This window comes from Coptis chinensis, chromosome 5, assembly GCF_015680905.1.
Source record: "Coptis chinensis isolate HL-2020 chromosome 5, ASM1568090v1, whole genome shotgun sequence".
NCBI classification, from domain to species: Eukaryota; Viridiplantae; Streptophyta; class Magnoliopsida; order Ranunculales; family Ranunculaceae; genus Coptis; species Coptis chinensis.
In genome coordinates, this window is record NC_141460.1 from 55,603,421 (window position 1) to 55,612,118 (window position 8,698).

At 33.8% G+C, this 8,698-nt stretch overlaps 1 long non-coding RNA gene across 1 annotated transcript; it reads right to left on the bottom strand.

Moving 5' to 3' along the window:
• Positions 1 to 1,584: 1,584 nt before the first annotated feature.
• On the bottom strand, positions 1,585 to 2,385 carry LOC147498028 (uncharacterized). Its single transcript, XR_015194191.1, has 3 exons — positions 2,135 to 2,385; positions 1,861 to 1,965; positions 1,585 to 1,712 (listed from the first exon to the last, which is right to left on the bottom strand). It is a non-coding gene; the product is annotated as an uncharacterized LOC147498028 (long non-coding RNA).
• Positions 2,386 to 8,698: the final 6,313 nt, after the last annotated feature.

Genomic DNA, 8,698 nt, shown 5'->3' on the forward strand with positions numbered 1-8,698 from the left:
TTCTAGATGATCTCCTCATACCACCTTCCCGATGATTCAATCCACCGGATAGTTTCAACAATCTATCGGATCTTTCCAACAAATGACGACGATGTTCTTGAAAATCAAATACACTATCTGAAAGAGAGGAGTATTCTGGCTCCAAAAAATGAAGACGTTGATGAGATAAATTCTTATATAATGTCTTCAATCCTCCCTGGAGAAGTTCATCACTACTTGAGTGCAGACTCACTAAGCCCAATAGCGGTAAATCGAGGAAAGCCGGGATGTTACGTACCCTATTGAGTTCTTAAACACCTTGCAATTTCGGGATTACCAAGCCACGACCTCGAGCTAAAGAAAGGTGTTACGATTCTACTTTCGCGGAACATAAACCAAAGTGCGAGGTTTGTGCAATGGAACAAGGCTGATTGTGACACGGTTGGGAAAAAAGGTCATAGAAAGCGATATTATAAGCGAGGGGACCAACATAGGCGACAAGGTAATAATCCCACGAATAATATTGGAACCAAGTGACACCAAGTTGCCATTCGAATTTAGGAGAAAACAATTCCCTGTTAAAGTTTGCTATCGCGATGACGATAAACAAAAGTCGAGGGCAGACTTTCAATGATGTTGGGGTTTACTTGCCAAGGCGGTGTTCACTCATGGCGGTTATGCGTTCTTTGCATCACGCACAACAACATCGCGACAAGGGCTAAAGTTCCTAATAATTAGAGCAGAAAACGAGCCTGAAGGATATACACAAAACATTGTGTATAGAGAAGTACTAAATGATTTACCTCAAGTTTAGTTAGATAATGCTTATTTGGTGCACTTTTTTTATTCCATATATAAATTCAATGATTTTTTTTTTTTTAATTTTATATATTTTTCTTTTGTATATATTCAATCTTGCCAATCCAGGAAAAAGATTTCCATTTAAATAGGTCACAATGACCGCATTCTCATTAACCAAACCCGACCCCAGTTTCTCCAGAAGTAGGCATAACTTCAATAATTGAAGACAATCTGGCACAGCTACGTAAGCTTTTCTAAAATACCTCAAGAAATTAAAGGTAAGGAAATGGGTTCAGACTTCAGAAAGAATAAAAAAAATAACCTGATGGTCAGCACAGTATGTACTTATTATCGCTTTGTAAGCTGATGTAAATGACAAGTCAGTACCAAGATACTGCAAGTCATTTTCTATCTTCTTAACACGTCTCCTTATAACATTTTTTTCATTCTTATGCTTTTAATAGAAACCTATTCTAAAAATAATTCTAATCAAAATAGAAACATTATATTCGTAATTAAAATAACCCCACAGATATAAATAGGCTAAAACACTCTAAAACACTAATTAAACTCAATCTTGAAAATCCCTAAAAATACTAACAAGAACTAATTTAAGGATTATTAACTCGTGGACGATCAAACTCTTATGATTAGCCATCTACTTGGTATGTAATTATGAACACTTGAAAACCCAATTATCGTTTCAAAGTAAGTTGAGAGTAATAAAGTTTGGAAAACATATCGGGTTCATGAACATCGATTCTTTAATTGCTATATAACAATAAGATCAAGCTTCTAAATGCTCCTTAAATGAAATGAAATCCATGGTCTATAATCAACATACCTTGGGATTATACTCCACATTACGAGCCTGGAGAGCAATCGACTTAAGATCCAATTTGCAATCCAAGTTCACTGTTGACACAATGTTCCTACATATATTCATGAAAGCCATTTAAATGATCGTTAACATTGTCTTCACTAACACATAACGAGAAATATCACACAATTTCAATATTGGAAAACATAGGCAATATATGGACAGGTAACCAATATCTATAGTCCAGATTATATATCTACCTAATTTTACCGCCCTTTTCACCATCTTTACTTTGACACGTATACAGTGATATAGGAGTGTAAGACAAGGTGTCCTCCCACTATCACTATACATCGAACAGATACCTGAAAAAAAATGCGAACTTTTTGAAAAGCTACATCACGGGATTTTAATAAAAGTGGAATCCAATTAGGAAACTTACTAATAAAACAATATTTAGAAAGAAATCCAAGTCAGATTGGAATTAGTATATGAATAACTATAAATACAACCAGTTAGGAGAGAATAACATACGGTAGAGTTTAGACAAGAAAACAATTGCTTTCATCCTCTTCAAACACAGGTACTCAATTTTCATCTCTTCATCTCATCTGCAAGAAACAAAGGTACATATATTTGATTACTATCTGCATTATTCAAGGCTACCGTACCTTCACTAGATATCTAATTGTGATAAGAACTTTTTGAAAAGAAAAGAGTTAAGGAAAAAATAACATTAGAAAAGAGTTAATGGTGTGAATGAAGAAGGATTTGTTGTTTTTTGTTCGAACAAAGTAATGAGTTTACTTTGGTGGTTGAGTTATACACGAAAGGTCAGTTTTGTTTTGTTTTGTTCTTATGTGGGATTTGTTTTTGTTGTGGGTATTGTTGGTCTGTAATTGAGGCCCAAACCAATTGATTGATAGTAGGTTTATATTTATAAAACCCGAAATAATCCGACCCGACCCGCTATATGTTTGTTACATACAAAAACCAACTAATAAAGCACGTATACCAACGAATTTGTTGCATGAATACTCACTTTTTGACCACCGTAACAACCCAAATAAAAAAGGACGTAACTCCCTTTATACCCCTGTCTCTACCAAATATCCAGCACGACATATTCAAACAAACCTGACCTTCAAATCTATATACAGTACGACATATTCAAACAAACCAGACCTTCAAATCTTATTATTTTCATCAAACTTGAACCCCAACTCGAATATGAAATAAAAAACTCTAAAACACAAAATCAATTGAGACAACACAGATTTTTTGGGTTGATTTCAGTTAATATCAGTTAATACTGTGAAACAATCGGATAGGATCGGATATCAGTTAGGTGAGAAGACAGTCGGATCGGTTTCGGATCGGTTAAGACTAGAGTATCGGTTCAGATCGGATCGTGTAACACATAAACCGATAAGGTCGGTTCGGTGTTCGGTTTTAACCACTTACTATGCCACCCATGGAAATACCCCTTTATCAAAGAAAAAAAGACACTATGTAACTTTATCGCATTGGAAAAGACTATGTTATGGACCTCTACCTTTCGGTGGATTATTTCGGAGCGGGGGTTAATATTTATTTAATTGTAGTTAACATTCAAACAAACATAGACCACCTCCCATTGCAAAAGCTAAAACAAACCTATATATCACAAAATTAAGTTACTCGATAAAACTTGCATGCTTACAGATCTAATAAATATGATGAAGTTAGATCTAATAATATCACCGTATTCTATTGTAACAGTGCAGTTTGTGGTTTTTTCAGAATCGTATCAAGATGGCGGTAAAAGGATACAAAACATTCGATGAAATAAAAGACACAAAATTTCGCGGCAAGATAAAAGCAAGAATTACGAGGATGTGGATAGCTAGAAACCAGAGGAATCCAGAAACCATATATGGCTTGGAAATGTTAATGATTGTGAAAAGGTAAAATAATATCAATAAGCTTTCAATTATATTACTATTACTTTTATTAAAAAATATTTTCAATTGCGGGGAAAATCAAATGAAAGCTTCCATACCCGCATACAACATAGACCAATTTAAAGATAAACTAAAAGAAGGGGATATATTCGTATTTGAAAAGTTTACTGTTGCAAGCACATACGGAACATACCGTCAAATAGACAACGATCTCACAATCAAATTCAAAAGGCGACCACGGTTTATGGCTGCAACAACTGATGATGATGATGGTCTGTTCTCTAAAAACAAATTCACATTCACTGATCTAGAACATATTCCAAGCAAACATGGGAAGGTGACTTATACTATAGGTATGAAGGCTAAGTTAGAATTTAGAAGGTTTCTTATATATCTTTACATACATTATTTTAAACTGACAATTCCAACAAAACAGATGTTATTGGATTTCTAAAAGGAATCAGCCCACAAGGTTCGGGAAGTACATTGAAATTACAATAAAAAGCGAGAGGTAAATATTTATACATACATTATTTCCTTTATGTACTAGAAAATATCTCATTACTTAACATAATTATACTTATTAAGCAGGGAAACAGAACTAAAAGCGACTTTATGGGATGATCTCTCAAAACATATATTAAGCAGTATATCTGGAAAAGAAGACGTCGTCATCATCTTATCTTCGATGTTTGTCAAAAAGTTTGAAGGTATTATTTATTAAATTGACATAATTAGCTATATCTACTTTTATATTTGACTCACATTTACAGTCAATATGATTCTGATTAATAAAAGGGGCGTGTTCAAACTATCCCCGGCGTCGGCAACAAGGATATATTTGAACTTGGATATGAAATCGTCGAAGAATTAAGAAATAGGTAACATTATCACAACTATAATGTCTACATCATTAGTATTATACACATACTTATCTTCTACTTATCTTTCGGTCGGGAATACAAAGCATACAGTCCAAATTGAAGAACCTCACCGCAAGGAAATAAATGCAATGGACATATTACAAAATGAAAACAAAACAACAGAACAACTAAAAATTTTGGCCAAGATATACACCAACAGGGTAACTACATTCCTACTCTGAAAAAAAAATTTATCATTCTATTCTATATATTAATTACAACTTTTTTTTGCAAAACAGGGCACATTTCATACTTGCAAAGCAACAATAAAATCTGTAAACGGAAAAGTATGGCACTACTCAACATGCCCACAATGTCCGAGAAAACAGGTTGAGACAGACTCAGGTTCGTACTGCGAATTTTGTGAGCTCGCGTACAAAAATCCAAAAGAAAGGTAAATTGATTTTAAATTTAGACTTGACAACAAATTTTTTTATCCAGTACATACTGATTTTAAACTCAAATAAACAGGTACAAGCTGGAAATAGACGTTGAAGATGAAACTGGGGAAACCACTTTCGTTGCTTTCGGAAAACATGCTGATTTCCTTATAGAACAACCGATTGAAAAGTTGCTAGATATATCTTCGCAGGCAAGCAAAGGAATTGTTTTTAGTAAGCTTACATTTTATAAACTAATATATTTACACTAATATAATTAATTAATACTCCAGGAAGCTGTTCAAAAGAAACTAGAAAAGAATCTCAACAAGACATTCATCTTTAAAGTTAAATTAAGTCCATTCAGCATGAGAGAGAGGTACCAGTCTTTTTCAATCTCCGATATTTCCAAGACCACTGAAAATGAAGACAATGGAGCGAGAAACACGATCGAACACACGAAAAGGTACTACTCTCACTCAAAAATATTAAACTACACTTCGCATTACATTCAAACTTGAATCCATATTAAATTTTCCTTCTCGCAATTACAGGAAGATTTTGAAGCCCAGTGTTCTACGAATAGGAACATGAATATAAACCATCGAATTTCACACTGCTCTACTGTGCATGAGGATGGGTCTCATTACTACAAAGTCCAAATGAGCGAGACAAATGAGCAACATGAAGATGAACACGCAAAAAAAAAAGACTTTGCACAAGGAATAATCAAAAGGAATTTTAAAAATAGTAGAATTTAGAAATACAAAAATTTGCTTTTATTGTTAGTGGATATTTAATTAATTGGTAGATTTACTTGCGATATTGATACTCACTCGCATTACAACTTTTATGGTAGTTTCAATATAAATATTTCAATGAATCTTATATATAATATATTGATAGCTACTTTTCATTCCCTCACACCACTAATTAATTGATGTTATGCCATATGGCAAATATTTAAAGAACTACGTGATGAATACAAATTATTTCAAATATCCATTATTCTACGTTGATGTCCAGAGATACTAATGTTACATTGTTTTGACAAACAATTAAGTCAAATATATTTTTAGTTCCATTGTGTTGGGCTTATTTTAATAAACTATTAAGTGACCATTAAATTTTGCATTCGTTTTAAAAAAAACCCCGGGCGTATGCACGGGCTCAAAAACTAGTATTATAATATATAGTTTTTGTTTGTTAGGTGTAAAAGTATTATATATATATATATATATACACACACACACACGAGCAGGTTCCATTTGCCATATTTTGTATACTATAACCCCCTCCCCCCCCCCCCCTCTCTCTCTCTCTCTCCCTCCCTCCCTCCCTCCCCTCCCCTCCTACAAGATGAGTTAAGTGTTAATAATTTGTGTATATATATGATCTACTATCCATTGGTAACATATTTCCACAAAAATTCATCTCATTTAGAAATCTCTAATCTAATTAAAAACTGTTCTCAATTTGGATTTATTTTTAAACAGCTATGATTTTTCGATTTTGCAATCATCCTTTAACATAGTTAAACATTATCAAATGAGTTGAAATTTTGTAGAGGCGATTTTCATAGTTAGTTGAACACATCCACAAAAAATTATGTTATAATTCACGTTGTATATAAAGTTATGGGACATGATATAAATTATGGTATAAAAAGTGTGGTGATGGACCAGCCTTTTGCTTTCAAAACATTGGGTACGTAATCATCAACTATTAATTAATGTAGCAAGCTCGGCCACTAACTTGCATTGGGAGTGTAAAACAGGCCAGCCCGGTCCTAAAACCATGAAGCCCGTATGACTTGAGGGTCGGGCGGACCCTCTTATGTAGTAAGGGGTGGGCCTATGAGGGTCAATGCTAAAATTGTGAAACCCTAATCCTCACTTCAGCACTATCTTTAGAGAATTGAGGGTCGGGCTAGAGGGCCAGGTTTGATTACTCTCTTAAACTCTTTATTTACAGTATAATCTTGCTAAATTGATACGTGATAAATTAATTATCACGTTTAAATAATAGGTTTTCTCAATTTTGACTTTGGTTAATGTACTTAATTAATAATTTAGCTAAAATTTGTAAGATAATAAAATTCAAAAGTTTCGTTTTTAGGTTTGATGTGCCGATGTATTACATGAATCAATAAGAAATGTATACGAGACTAAAAATATGATGTGGTGTTGTAGGTTGTAGAATAACTTGTATTTGAGTAGTTAAAGTTGATTAAAAACTTCATTATATTTTATTATTGTTTATATATGGTGAAGTGACCCCGGTTCATATCCCGACAAGGGAACAATTTTTCATATAATGTTGAGAAGCCTACACAAAACACTAATTTATGTAAAACATATTTTTCATTTTGCTATTTAATTTATACAATTATTACTTTTTAACAAAATATAAATAAAATTATATATAAAAATTGTGAGGGCCTTGTGAGGGTCAGGCTGAGGTAGGGGTGGGCAATGGGCCGGGTCAGGCTAGCCCGGCCCTAAACATTTAAAGCTCTTAAGATATTAGGGCGGGTTAGCCCCGACCTCTAAAGTCAAAGATAGTAGGGTCACAAGTCGAAACCTCAAAGCCCGACCACGACCCTAGCCCTCTTTAAAGGCTTTAGAATCGGGCTTTTAGGGCGGGCCTATATATTTTTTTTTTTTTACTACATGGGTTTTAAAACTCATTTATATTACAAAAATGTACAATAATCTACAAACTCAAAGTCCAACCAATCTAGTAATAATCAGTATAAGTCCAAAATTTAAAATGCACATCCACAATCTAATGAACTCAAGTACATCGAGAGTTCGAATTTGTTCTTCCTTGTACTCAAACCTCACTAAAATTACATTTAACATTGAAATACATAGACAAATAATTATATTATTTTAAAAAGGAAGAAGTAATATATATAAAGAAGAAACATAATAGTTTTGGTTAAGGGTCATGGAAGTTGTTAAACTATTTGTAATATCATAAATTATTTCTATAATAGATTCAAACAAATATAATATTACCTTTCTTATAATTTAAAAGTGATTCAAGCTTTGTATATGGAAATGAAAATATTGGCTTTTGAACAAGTGATGGAGAAAGGTTTTAGATTACAAATGTCATTTTTCTGACAAAGGTTGTTTTTTGGTTTCTATGTTACAAATGTCTGCTCTGTATTTTGCTTTAATGGTGTGGAAGAAAATCTTTAGTTTTAGACTTGGCTTGGATGTGAATAAAAATATAATTTATAAGAAATAAGTGAGAAAAGAAATTGAGAATAATAAGTTATGGACTTTGACTTGATGATCAAAGGAATAAAGTCTTATTTTTATTAGGCTAGTGCTTCATTGTTCTTCATGGTCGCTAAGTTGACAAGTTTTTGTTATATAAAACAAAGTTATTGGAAGTACCCTTGGGTGTAAGTGATAAATTCTGAAAGGACAATGTTATTTTAATTGAAAATATTTAACAAAGAGTTGGACAATTATGGTATGTGTATTTATAGTGAAAGTATGAAACAGGGCCGGTTAGGGCTTGGTTAGGGTCGGGCCTATGTTTTAGAATCTTAGCCCTAGCCCTGCCCTAGAAGGCGCCTAAACTCTGTGAGGGCTTTAGTTGTGAGGGCTTTATAGGGCTTAGGGTCGGGTCGGTCAGGGCCGGGTTAGGGCCAAATTCCCACCCTAGGCTGAGGGTCGCCCTCATGCTTTCACATCTAAGCCCTTACCGGACTGGCCCGGCTCTCAAATTGCATGAGGGCTTAAATTTGAGGGCTTTTTCGGCCCATGGGCTGAGGGTTTGAGGCCTTTTTAACACCCGTGGTGAATGGCAGAAAGATAAAGTTTCGATATTTGG